Genomic DNA, 15,069 nt, shown 5'->3' on the forward strand with positions numbered 1-15,069 from the left:
CCCTCACCCCCACCCTTAAGTACCTTGGCGTCACCCTCGACCGTCGCCTCTGCTGGACCCCCCATCTCCGGCCAATCCAAGCCAAGGCTCGCTCCCGACTCCGTCTCCTCAAGCTCCTATCCAGCCGTACGTGGGGTCTGGACCCCTCCACCATCCTCCACACCTATAAATCCCTCATCGGCCCTATCCTTTGTTAAGCCCATCCGGCCTGGATCTCCGCCCCCCCCCCCCTACCTTTTACAAATCCCTTAAGATCCTTAAACGCCATGCTCTCTGCCTCACCTATCGCATCCGTCTCCCCTCCCCCACACGGATCCTGTACGACCTCATTCCGTTCCCCCACCTCCTCCTTTTCCTTGAAAGGATAAGGATCCTGTACACCTCCTGTAAACTCGATCCTACTCACCCGCTTGTCTCGCCCATCCTCTCCCGCCCCCGCCCGCTGCTTCGCCTGTATTCCCGTATCCCACCCGGTCTCCATCTCACCACCCTCCTTACCCTCTCCCAAGGTGGCTTCCGTCAGCTCCCCCTCCATGATGATGTCCTCCTCCCCTCCATCTACCCCTCCTATCAACTTTGATCCTCCCCTCCCACTTCCTGTGTCTTTTCCTTTGGGCACCCTCTCTCCCTTCTCTCTCCTTTTCCCCCCATCCCCCCTTCCTCCACCCCTCTTCCCCCGGGCTTCCCCTCCCCCTTCCTCCCTTCCCCTCTATCCCCCCTCCCCGTGGCATCTCTGCTCTCTCCTCTCCCTCTCCCACCCCCCCTCCTCCTCTCTTGGCAGGTCCCCGGACTCGTACACGCTCTGTGGACATTCGCGCGCCGGAGATCATCGCCATCAGTGTCTCGTGTGTGTGCCTTCGTTTTGTGTTTAGTGTTCTTTCGCCGTCACGCCACCACTGTTCACCTGTGCCGTCGCAGTCGTCCGTGTTTTGTGGCCGTGTCAACTGGTGTTAGTGTCTTATCTCGTCCAGCGTGAACGGCTCCATGTTTATTGTTTTTGGTGTCTACAGTTTTTGCCCGCCGTTTTTATTGTATTATCTGTACCACCTACGTGTCATATTTATTGTACCACTCGCGGCTGAAGAGCAGCGTAATATGCTGCTGACAGCCCGCCTTTGTATAAGTTGATTAAAATAACAATAAAGAAAAAGAAGACCCTGGTAATTTGACGGTTCTGGGGTTTACAAAATCATTTGTAGTAGTAGTGACAAATTTTACATCGGTCGAACTAGCCGCTCTTTTAAAATTAGATCCAGAGAGCATTTGCAAGCACATAACAAAACCGCATTAGGAATGCATTTAACATATGCTGCCCACACTGTAGACAATACCGAGAGTTGTATGTGTATTTTACACAGGGCACAGAAGTGTCGCGCTCTCGACTTGTTGGAGGAGTTAGAAATTTACAAAACCAAAAGGCATGAGCCCACTAGGGTGCCCAACGCCTACTTTGCTTTATTTGATAACATGCTACGATAACCAAATAATGCCTCGCGTATTTATACCTAGCCTTACTTAATCAGTTACGTTGAGAACAGAAGGCATTTCCCTTACTTCCGCACAGTAGTCGCTCTAATCCTGTAACTGATTATCTCCTACCTACTCATGGAATGTATAGCCAAACTATATAATTTATATATTGAATGCTTATATGTTGTTTAAACGTTTTCTGTGGGAGACATGTCACGATGTATATAAAGCCCTCTATTGGTTAAGTTTTTACAATCGGTGCGCGTACATAAGATACTAGCGGCCGACCCAACAGAGGGCGCTGTCTCTTTTTCAGCTGTCATATAGACATTTTATCTTTCATAAGCAATTTATAGGTTGCCACAGGCAATGTATTACGCTATATTAATTCTTGACCGTAAATTCACCATAAAAAAGGGGCGGACCTATACTCTTCATATATTTTCTTTTAATAATTTTACATGAGTAACTGCATTCATCTTTTAATGTATCACAATTCGTTTCTAGGATAGCCATCAATTTTAATAAGTCTGCTACATGCATTTTATCTAATGTGCTTCCATCAGATTATGTTTTTGCTTAAATGATGACTACATACAAGCAAGCCCACAGTAGCGACATCTAGGGAGGGTGTAGGCAAACAGGTTTCTCTGGATGCCACTGTACCTCAGTAGTTAGTTGGTAATAATCACTATGTGGACAATGTCGCCTATTCTACACCATATATTAAATCTATGTGACGATGCTATGCTGATGATATTTATATGTTTTGACGATGCCATTTTGGCCGTATCACTTTTGGACAGGGTGTAAAGAAGGTACGTTATACCATATTTTATGTGTACATATCCCTGGTGTATGACAGTACAGGGTGGTCCAAAAGTCCGGAAACACCCTCACAAAATTCCAATGGAGTAGCAAACAAGGAAACAGAGTCCCTACACACGAGGAACAGGAATGGGGAAACTTTATAGGCTATGCCACCAACATGGCGGCCATCTTGAAAGCTGCCATCTTGGATTCAACTCCAAAATTTCAAATGGGAATGTGGCCATGTGACATATCAAACAGATAGAGAATTTCACCAGAAAAACAATGCCGTTGTTATTTTAAACATAGCTTTATTCATTCTCGGGCTATAGCCAATTACTTGCGGCAGCAGTGGGACGCTCGGCAACGTGAGTATTACATACTGAGAAGTCATAAAATGGAGTCTGAAATGGTGCAAAGTGACTATCCCATGCCTGATATATTACATGTGTTTAAATGTTACGTATGATTTACTCATGCTAACGTTTTAATCATTGTTTCCTTATTTACAGGTTACAAAATGCCCTTAACACATGAGGAACGCATTGAAATGATCTTGATATCAGGAGAAAGTAGCACACCGGTCATTGTTGAGGATTTCAACAGTCGTCACCCAACCAAACAGCCCATCACTCACAGCGCAGTTGCCAAGCTTTTGGCCAAATTTCGAGCAACAGGTTCTGTCGCAGATAAACCTAAGGCTGGAAGACCAAAATCCGCCACCGATGAAGCAACAACAGTGAGCGTGTTGGCATCATTTAGCAAGAGTCCCCAACGGAGTACTCGTCGCCTGTCACAAGAATGTGGGGTTAGCCGTACCTCCATATTGCGAATTTTATCGCAGCACAAATGGCACCCGTACAAAATTCAGCTTCTCCAACACCTGAACGAGGATGACCCAGTCCGTCGGGTACAGTTCGCAGAATGGGTGACACAACAGCTGCATATAAACCCACGTTTCCCCTATCAGGTGCTGTTCAGTGATGAAGCCAATTACTTTATCAATGGTGAGGTGAACAAGCAGAATCACAGATACTGGTCTGACACAAATTCGCACAGGATTGATGCTTCCAAAAAGGTCGACTCACAAAAAGTGATGGTCTTGTGTGGTGTGTGGGGTACCAAAGTCGTTGGACCTTTTTTTATTGATGGTACGTTAACAGCCAACGGTTATCTGAGGTTATTGGATGAAGAAGTGTTTCCCTCGTTGTTAACGGAGGACGAGACATTTCCGGAATTCTTCCAGCATGATTGAGCCGCACCACATTTCGGGCACAATGTGCGAGCATACCTGGATGTGCAGTTCCTTCAAAAGTGGATTGGTCGTAGGGTGCTGTGGAGTGGCCACCACGTTCACCAGATTTGACTCTTTTGGATTTTTATCTTTGGGGTCATGTCAAAACACTGGTTTATTCTGTGAAAATACGGGATTTGCATCATCTAAAGCAGCACATTGTTGATGCGTGGGGTCAAATTCAGCCAGAGGTGTTGGTCAAAGTTCATCAGGACTGGGTTCGGAGGATAGCATTAACAATCCAACATAATGGACAACATATCGAGCCATTCCTATGACTGTTGGTGGTCTCTCGGGACTGTGTAACATCGGCGTAATGTCTCTTCGGTACATAACACACATGCTGCCCAGCGTCCCACCGCTGCCACATGTAACTGGCTATAACCCGAGAATGAATAAAGCTATGTTTAAAATAACAACGGCATTGTTTTTCTGGTGAAATTCTCTATCTGTTTGATATGTCACATGACCACATTCCCATTTGAAATTTTGGAGTTGAATCCAAGATGGCGGCTTTCAAGATGGCCGTCATGTTGGTGGCATAGCCTATAAAGTTTCCCCCTTCCCGTTCCTCGTGTGTAGGGACTCTGTTTAATTGTTTGCTACTCCATTTGAATTTTATGAGGGTGTTTCCAGACTTTTGGACCACCCTGTATATTGTGATACATGTTGCTCTTTTATGTTAAAAGACACACTGCTCACTAGATGTATATATTTATATATTTTAGATCTGAGGATGGTCATTACAGACTGAAACCGGTCGTCGTCTACAGAATTCATTTGTGATCAGAGACTGGAATAAAAAAGCATTTTACAGTATTGGATCACTGTTTGTACATGCATTTATGTCGCAGTTGGTGAGACAAGGAAGATGGCTTTACTTCTACGTTCCTGGTGCAGTTGCGCTGAAATATTTACTATTTGCGCAACCGTGCATGTTCCATGCAGCATTCCAGTTTGACGTTTATTGCATGTCGCTTTCATGGTGTTGCTGTTTTAAGGCCAGCAGTTCAAACGTCACAGAAGCACTGGCACAATTACCTGGGACTAGGACATATAAGAAAGTCTATTGTGTGCTAGGAAGCTACTTACATTTCCAAATTTAAACAATTTCAGGAAACACATGGTAATAAATATTTGCTGAGATGTACACAGTTGAAAGATGCGGTAACCTTCTTCTTGGGAGTAAGCAGGAATGCTAATTACAGATCAAAAGTTGGCTGGCAACTCAAGATTACGTCACCTTTCTAGTAATAAAGCCTGGCCAAGTACGTAGTCATTTTACGGAGGGTCACTGTTCAAATGTCATTGGGAAACTCGTAGCAGGCAGAGGTCGAGAGAACGTGACAGAGTCCACCGTGGCACTGCCCCCGTGCAAGACCGTTACTGCTGTCGGCAGCCTCCGACCCCGTATGTCCCGTGGTGGTAAGTCTCACTACCCACCTCCTGTAGCTGAGGTTAAGGAATTGTCATTTACACAAAATACCAAGCGCATCATTCGTGCTTATAGCGTAAGCAATGCATATAGTCAACAGTGGGCGGTTTAGAGGTAGTCAGGGGAGAGTAAGAGGGGGAAACACATGCATACGTTCATACAGCACAAATGGAGAAATATTTTAAACTGACTCCGTTATGGCAAACCCTTCATACGAACATTAACATTTATTACAGTCGTTTTGCTCAATGTCATTAATGCAACGTAACCTTCCAACTAGAGGTAGTATAGTTATTGTTATAACTCGACCTGGTAGGGAGATTACCGTCGCTTATAATGTCCTACACCTCCTGTGTTGTGTACATAGTTCCGCGTAGTCAGCGCGTACACAACTTTCCCACTAGAGCGTACCCCGCTAAGCACAACAGCGCAGGCGCAGCGCTCGTCCGTCTCTACACTACAAGATGGCGCTGTCTTAGAGACGGACCAAATTCTGCTTCCGCCGATCAGCGTATTAATATGTAACGCAGCCAATGAGATTGCTGCTAACGTAGAACCTTTCCTCCTCGCGGATCACACTCGCGCAGTGATACATGAACGTACGAGGTATTATAACGAGTGTGCAGACCCCCGATTAGTCTGTCTGCATTAGTCTGTAGTCAAGTTTCAGTCTGCGTCTAATAAGATTATCATATTCCTGCACATAGCCATGAAGAGAAATGTATAGACACTTTGACAAGTATCAGAGATATGTGAGAATAAGATTAATGTACCAAGACCAAAGGAACTTCAGAATGTCAATTGTAAATAGCATCCAGTACCAAGTTAAGTTATTTTTATGCTTGTTATTATTTTAATAAATGTGTGTGAAATTAATCAACTTCTATTTAAAGTTGGTCACCGTCAATCTGCTACTCTAAGCGTGCAAGTGGCATTTCTATCGTCTGACCTAACGGCAGAAGATAAACACGCCACGATAAGACCACGAGACATATTGCTGACACTCGCCAACTTCGCTAGAGCGACAAGTCAAATAATCCGATGGTGTGTGTACCGAAGGTCTTACAGTACGCACACCACATCCTGCAAGCTGCCCTCTGCAGTAATGGTCTATGAAATTCTTGTGGTCCACGAAATTACAGGCCCCTGCGAGTTACTGCTGGGGTGTAATAATTTCTAGTAGGACAGTTTAACCAACTGATAAAAATTTGAACGCAACGGATAACGCAATATTTTTAGAACCACTACAGAAGGCACTTATGCAGGGCTTAATAGGCAGCATAGAGCCTTTATTTACTTTCATGACCCAGCATTCGACTGGGGTAATGACGTTCACCTATTCTTTATGATGAAGGGAGGAAGTAATCAGTCGAGGTATAGATTAATTGATATTTATTCAGTGCCGATGGCATTTCAACAACTAGCCGTGTATCTGTTGGAATATAAATCATCAACTGGGCTCTCTAGTTAACATGATTCACTTTCGCCACGTAATTATGGAAAGGGAGAGGGGAGCGCAGACCTGGTTCAAATGGCTCTGAGCACTATGGGACTTAACTTCTGAGGTCATCAGTCCCCTAGAACTCAGAACTACTTAAACCAAACTAACCTTAGGACATGACACACATCCATGCCCGAGGCAGGATTCGAACCTGCGACCGTAGCGGTCGCGAGGTTCCAGACTGTAGGGCCTAGAGGTGCTCGGCCACCACGGCCGGCCGCAGACCTGGTTTCAATGTAATTTTATGCAATCACAAAATTATGCCTAAACCAATGCTTATTACATTTCATTGCTATAGGTTACGCATAAAATTTCAGCAAAGATACTACAAGCGATCTCGGTAAGGGCGGAAGAGCATTTTCCTAAATATTTGAAATTTCGTTAAAACGTACGCTGAAGGAAGGGTAGCAAGTTGAGCACTTAAATTGCTTTGAGAAACAACACCACATTACTGAGCTGGGGGTGAGAACAATTATTATCATATGGTGGGAAAATTTTGCAAGTCTTTATTGATTTAAATCTGAACCTTCCTAGATGCAAGTGTTTAGCCCGTATGATTTACGTAACGCACTTCATTGTGAGCAAATCAAATAGTTAGGGGGGGGGGGAACAAGAAACATTACCTATGTATCACATCAGTACTATTCCACACGCGTGGCCAAGTGGCGGTAGCCAACAGAAATGCAAAAAATACGGACACACCAGATTCTTACTTCTCTATCTTACACTCACCCACTACTACATGTTTATTCACTCGACTACTATAGATTTTCAGACCGAAACTGCAGTTTACCAATGTGGCGATTGCTCCAACCGACCACGCAGCGAGAAAGCAATTACACAAAGAAAACATATAAACAATACAATGAGATTTTCACTCTGCACCGGAGTGTGCGCTCATATGAACTTCCTGGCAGATTAAAACTGTGTGCCGGACCGAGACTCGAACTCGGGACCTTTGCCTTTCGCGGGGAAGTGCTCTACCATCTGCCGGCCAATGTGGCCGTGCGGTTAAAAGCGCTTCATCTGGAACCGCGTGACCTCTACGGTCGCAGGTTCGAATCCTGCCTCGGGCATGGATGTGTGTGATGTCCTTAGGTTAGTTAGGTTTAATTAGTTCTAAGTTCTAGGCGACTGATGACTTTAGAAGTTGAGTCGCATAGTGCTCAGAGCCATTTGAACCATTTGCTCTACCATGTGAGCTACCCAACCACGACTCACGCCCCGCCCTCACACCTTTACCTGCGCCAGTACCTCGTCTCCTACTTTCCAAACTTCACAGAAGCTCTTCTGCGAACCTTGCAGACCTCACACTCCTGGAAGAAAGGATATTGTGGAGGGAGACATGGCTTAGCCACAGCCTGGGGGATGTTTCCAGAATGAGATTTTCACTCTGCAGCGGAGTGTGCGCTGATATGACACTTCCTGGCAGATTAAAACTGTGTGCCGGACCGAGACTCGAACTCAGGACCTTTGCCATCCAGGCAAGTGCTCTACCATCTGACTGACTTACCCAAGCGAGGTACTGGCCGAAGTAAGGCTGTGAGGACGGGGTGTGAGTCGTGCTTGGGTAGCTCAGATGGCAGAGCACGTGCCCGCGAAAGGCAAAGGTCCCGAGTTCGAGTCTCGGTCCTGCTCACAATTTTAATCTGCCATGAAGTTTCATAAGAAAAATTAATAAAAATCCCCCAAAATATTGCTGTAAAGCAAAGACCTCATTGAAATACATTAAATGAGTGAAATTCCGTTAAACACAGAGCAATAATACGACTGTGAACTTAAGGCCCATGGTGCGTGACCTGACAGAGACACAAACACAATGTTCTTCCTGCAATTTGACTAAATTACGAAAACAGACTCCATTATGGGGGTTTGGTGGTAATCTCACACCTGATTTCAACATATGGACTTTATTAACGAACAGTTTTGAGACATTCTGATACCCTTGTTAACACTACCAAAGCTGGCCGGAGTGGCCGTGCGGCTCTAGGCGCTACAGTCTGGAGCCGGGTGACCGCTACGGTCGCAGGTTAGAATCCTGCCTCGGGCATGGATGTGTGTCAGGTTAGTTTGGTTTAAGTAGTTCTGAGCTCTAGGGGACTGATGACCTCAGAAGTTAAGTCCCATAGTGCTCAGAACCATTTGAACCAGGTCTGCGCTCCCCTCTCCCTTTCCATAATTACGTGGCGAAAGTGAATCATGTTGATGATTTATATTCCAACAGATACACGGCTAGTTGTTGAAATGCCATCGGCACTGAATAAATATCAATTAATTTATACCTCGACTGATTACTTCCTCCCTTCATCATAAAGAATAGGTGAACGTCAGTACCCCAGTCGAATGCTGGGTCATGAAAGTAAATAAAGGCTCTATGCTGCCTATTAAGCCCTCAGTATTCAGAGCCATTTGAACCAACACTACCAATATCGAGAGCTGCGTCTCCACGTCTGTCCAGAGCCGCTACCCAGGAACAAGTAGACCTGCGGACACCTCGCCTCATCGCTGTGCGTTCAAAAGGTGGTGAAGGGGATGGTTTGCCAACCTGACAGAGGCCATACTCGTGCCTTCGCGACCTCTCTGACTTGCTCACCTTCTCTGTAAACTTGTTTACATTTAGGTGTTAGTACTATCTTACCACAGAACCACTCTATTCATGCAGTGCTACGACCTCTGACCAAAGCTTTCTGCTACTTCACATAATATCTCATTCATACAGTCCAGGTTGCATAAGGGAAAGGATGCAGGGAAACGTGGCACACACGAAATAAAAAACATCAATGAATAAACACCGCTTGGTTCATTCTCTCCTGCTTTTTACCCACTGATTCATTTCTGCCGAGTAAAAACGCTCTCGCTATAATTCTCCGGTACCGAAATTTATTGAGAAAAATATGGAACGGTACGACCAGTTCCGTTTCACTAAGATGTACTCAGGTGTACTTACCCAAGACCATTGTCCTCGTTTGCAAGTAAGAAAGGATTCCAATTTTACAACTTTTAACTTGTCAGATGCTCAGTGAACGAAATATTAGTCGACCCCATTAAAAAGAGCACACTGGTCGCTTTTAAGTAGTTGGCGTAAAAATGGTGCCAGCCAGTTGTATGACCCTCCATCGCTGACGTAACGCACCGCAGTCAAGTGGTAGGTATACACACTGAAGAGCCAAAGAAACTGGTACAACTGCCTAATACGGTGTAGGGCCCCCACGAGCACGCAGAAGTGTCGCAACACGACGTGGGATGGACTCGACTGATGTCTGAAGTAGTGCTGGAGGGAATTGACACCATGAATCCTGCAGGGCTGTCCATAAATCCGTAAGAGTACGAGGAGGTGGAGATCTCTTCTGAACAGCATGAAGCATGGGATGCAGATCTCTTCTGAACAGCACGTTGAAGGGTATCCCAAATACGCGCAATAATGTTAATGTCTCGGGAGTTTGAGGTCCAGCGGAAGTGTTTAGACTCAGAGTGTTCCTGGAACCACTCTGAAGCAATTCTGGACGTTTGGGGTGTTGCATTGTCCTGCTGGAGTCACCCAAGTCCGTCGGCATGCACAGTGGACATGAATGGATGCAGGTGATCAGACAGGATGCTTATGCACGTGTCACCTATCAGATTCGTATCTAGAAGTATCCCGTATCACTCCAACTGCACAAACCCCACACCATTACAGAGCCTCCACCAGCTTGAACAGTCCCCCACTGACATGCAGTGTCCATGGATTCGTGAGATTATGTCCATACCTGTACACGTCCATCCGCTAGATACAATTTGAAACGACACTCTTCCGGCCAGGCAACATGTTTCCAGTCTTCAACAGTCCAATGTCGGTGTTGACGGGCCCAGGAGAGGCATAAAGCTTCGCGTCATGCAATCATCAAGGATATACGAGTGGGCCTTCCGCTCTGAAAGCCCATATCGATGTTTTGTTGAATGATTCGCACACTGACACTTGTTGATGGCCTAAAATCCAGTTCACCATGGAAATGGAGAAAGACAATGCAATATCCTTCTTGGATGTCTTGGTTATGAGACAGACTGATGGCAGCTTGAAACATAAAGTCTTTCGGAAGGTTACACATACCGACAGATACTTACATAAGGCTTCTAATCATCATCCACAACAGAAAAGAAGTGTAATTAAAAGTCTAGTGGACAGAGCGAAAAGGATTTGTGCGTCGGAATACCTGGACGCCGAGTTCAAACATCTAAAGCAGGCGTTTTAGAAGAACGGGTACTCTAGTAAAGAAATAGAGTTTTGCGACCGAATAACAGGAGGCCTAAGGACAACAATAAGACACGGCGATGGAACAACACGGTTTCTCTACCCCTCATCAAAAAAGTAACGGATCAAATCGGCAAGATTTTAAGGAAACATAACGTTCGACCAATTTTCAGACCAACTAAGAAAATAGGCCAAGCACTTCGTTCCTTTAAGGATAAACGTCCTCCTCTGTCTGCAAGTGGTGTATACAAGATACCGTGTACGGGTGGTAGGGTCTATATTGGAACTACAAAGAGAAGTGTGAATACACTGTTCAAGGAACATAAAAGCCTTTGCCGACTAGGGAAAACAGACAAGTCACCCGTGGCGGAACATGCTCTGCAGTTCGGTGATCACGTAGTGAAATTTTCGGAAAATGAAGTTTTATGTACTGTAACGAACTATTATCCACGGCTATATAGAGAAGCCATCGAAATATATAAACGTGGTGATAATTTTAACAGAAAAGAAGCTTTGAAACTCAGCGATATATGGACAGTGGCGCTACAGAATCGGTGAGAAGTTTTTATCTTTGACGTACTATGATCGATAGTTACATTTTACCCTTGACAAGGTTTATCTCTGCTACCACATGAAATCCAGACCACGCGCACTTTCCACGGTATTTAGGCTGTTCTTCAACATCCGACTCGTCTCACCATCTATGGCCGTCCTATCGCCCTCACTCCCACCCTTAAGTACCTTGGCGTCACCCTCAACCGCCACCTCTCCTGGACTCCCCACCTCCGGACAATCCAAGCCAAGGCGCACTCCCGACTCAGTCTCCTCAAGCTACTTCCGGCCGTACGTGGGGTCTGGAACCCTCCACCATCCTCCACACCTATAAATCCCTCATCCGCCCTATCCTTTGTTATGCCCATCCGGCTTGGATCTCCGCCCCCCCTACCTTTTATAAATCCCTCCAAATCCTTGAACGTCATGCTCTCCGCCTCGCCTATCGCATCCGTCTCCCCTCCCCCATGCGGATCCTGTACGATCTCATCCCCTTCCCCCACCTCCTCCTTTTCTTTGAAAGGATACGGATCCTGTACACCTCCCGCAAACTCGATCCTCCTCACCCGCTCGTCTCCCCGATCCTCTCCCACCCCCGCCCGCTGCCGCGCCTGTATTCGCACGTCTCCACTCTCCTTACCCTCTCCCAAGGTGGCTTCCTCCAGCTCCCCCTCCCTGATGATGCCCTCCTCCCCTCCATCTACCCCTCCTACCAACTTTGATCCTCCCGCCCTCCTACTGTGCTTGCTCCTCTGGCCTCTGGGCACCCTCCCTCCCTTCTCTCCCTTTTCCCTCCCTCCTCCATTTCTCCCCCCTCCTCCCCCAGGCTTCCCCTCCCCTGTCCCTCTCCTCCTGCCCCCATCTCCTCAGCCATTGGCATCCTTTTTCTCCCCTCTCCCCCACCTCAACCCTGTTCCCATCTTGGCAGGTCCCCGGACTCGCACACGCTAAGTGGACATTCGCGCGCCGGAGATCACCGCCATCAGTGTTTCGTGTGTGCCGTCATGTTTAGTGTTCAGTGTTCACCGTCACACTCCATCGTTCACCAGTGCCATCGTCTTCTTCAGTGTTTGTGCGTCATGTCACCAGTTCGTAGTGTGGATTGTCATCGAGTGTGAACGGCTTCATGTTTTTTTTTATGTTCATGTGTCTACTGTTTTTTCCTGCCGTTTTTCCAAGTGATGTATCTTCTCTGTTTATATCATTGTACTCTCTTCGGCTGAAGAGCGGCGTATTGCTGCCAGCCTACCTGTTCCCCAGGTTTTAAAATCACAATAAAGAAAAAAAAAAGTCCGACTCGTCAGTCGGCAAGACTCAGCACAGCCAGGAGCACCTCTGCAGATGTCCAACGTAGCTTTGGACGAAACGTCAGGGATAGAAGAGTTCCATGGACCACGGCCACACAACCCGGAAGGATTCTCGTCAACTGAAACATCCGGTCGTAAAAGCCTTCATTGTATGATTTTACGGGGTTCCTGATATTCACGGTACACTCGTGGAATGGTCGTACGGGATAATCTCCACTTCATCTGAACCTCGGAGATGCTGAGTCCCATCGATCGTGCACCGACTACAACACCACGTTCAAACTCACTTAAATATTGATAAGCTGTCATTGTAGCAGTGGTAACGGATCTAACAACTGCGCCAGACACTTGTCGTCTTAAATCGGCGTTGCCGACCGCAGCGCTGTATTCTGCCTGTTTAATATCTCTGTATTTGAATAAGCATGCCTATACCAGTTTCTTTGGGTCTTCAGTGTAATTAAGTGCCAGTCGGTTGTGTGGTTCGCAGTAAAGTTGGTCAGTCATCAGACGCGACAGAAAGACAGAAAAGAGCTGCACTATTTGAATGTGTACGTGCCAACACAGTTAATGAAGTATACAAGTTTGTTTGTGTGTCACTGTAGACTGTCCAGTATATGTAGCACGTATATAAGTTTGTAAGAACAGTTAAAAAGAGATCCTAAATGGCCGGCAGTGGACACGTGTGTTGTTCCTCGTCAAACGCATTGGCAATGTCGGTCACATTACCATTTATTAGCATTGCTACGTCGTTGCACTCAACACTGGATAGACTGGTCAGTGTAAAGAGGCTAAGGTTACACGTGCATTGTAATATGTATAAAAACAAATTAGCGTAAATAGGCACAATAACACCAAACTAATTTGCTTAAGCGTAGCATAACATTCAATGACGTATATAGTGACAAATTTTTAAGAAGCACATGTTCGCTTCATTTCATGTGGCAGTACATTGTTTAGAGAGTCCAGTTTGCTGTTTCATTGCCAGAGACCTCTTTTAAACCGTACAGTGATTTCTGGCATAGATTTCGCGACATCCTTCCTCGTAATTTCACCAAGTCCAAGGGCTGCGTTTTAATATTTAGACGGTTGAACATTTTAATAGCTACTTGTAGAAAACTGTCCCGTTTTATGGGAGCCGACAGTTTAGGATGTCACTATCTTCCTTACTGTGCGGGTTGTAATTGCGTACGTCACACCTGTGGGGGAATGTTTCATGATTTTCTGTCGCATACGTGAGACAGGTGAAAACGTGTTGACTGAAAATTGTCATCACTCTAGACGTGTGAAGATGGGTTTGCAGTGGTCGAAATTCCTCCATGATGTTATGATCCTAGAGTGGCGTCATAGTAACAGGCCGTTACTGATATGGCTGTGGAACGGTGAACAATATACCATCAGCAGATATTGATCAGTTATCACATACTTCAATTTCCTCATAAGGTATATAACTCATGACAGTTTGTCACAAACATGTGCAGTGTGTTCTTACCAAGTGAGTTTACCATCTACCATGAACTCCAGAAGCTTCAGTTTCTGCACTTTTTAGGTGTCCTTTGTCACTGAGGCTACATACCAATGTTTGCGTTTTTCTTCGTTTATTTTCATTTTGTTTATAACAAACCATTAATTTGTAGCATGAAACAAATCATCAACTTCTTCTTGAGCCCTGCTGGCATCATTGTCTTTATAGTACATAGTTGTGTCATCTGCGAACTGCAAGTACTGTCCACAAGAGCTTAAATCATTTACAAATATTAGGAACTGGAGCGGGTCTATTATCCATCCCTGTGGAACACCGTATTCCAACTTACGGAAGTCACATGATAGTGCTCCTTGGACTGATAAAATCTGCGTTGTGGTCTCCAAATAAGATTTGAGGGTTGTCACAATACTGCCTCCAGCTCCCTGTTTACTGAGCTTGTTTAGGAATACCTTATGCGGAACGCAGTCAAACCCCTCGCTAAGGTCGCAAAATGTCAATGCCATAGATTCTTTGTTCTCAAAACTATGCTATGCCCTAGTAACTAGATCTAGTGCTGCTGTCGTTGTAGATCTGCCTTTCCGAAAGTCATAGTGAACCCATAGCAAATGTCTGGACTATGTGTAATACCGGGTAAATGCCTAAATCATCGCAATTTGGTAGATCTAGGGGATCTGACAGTCAAGAGTGACTTAAGTAGGTAGTGGCAACCTAGAAGAAATGCTCTTCCTCCCCATCCTGAGGTCATTAACTAAGAGTGCCTGCTTCGTGTGAAAGAGTCTGTACGGAAGTATACAGTTGATGTCCCACATGTGGATGCATTTTACGTTTACGTTTATACTCACGAACCTTCTCACTGTGTGAAGCGGATGTTACCTTTGCCACCACTGCCACTTTCACAAGTTCCTGTTCCATTCGAGAATAGTTCTGGACCATAGCGACTATTGATAAACTTCGAAAGGAGCTATATTGTCTCTGACTTCCCCGTCCTG

Source organism: Schistocerca serialis, chromosome 7, assembly GCF_023864345.2.
Source record: "Schistocerca serialis cubense isolate TAMUIC-IGC-003099 chromosome 7, iqSchSeri2.2, whole genome shotgun sequence".
Lineage (NCBI taxonomy): Eukaryota > Metazoa > Arthropoda > Insecta > Orthoptera > Acrididae > Schistocerca > Schistocerca serialis.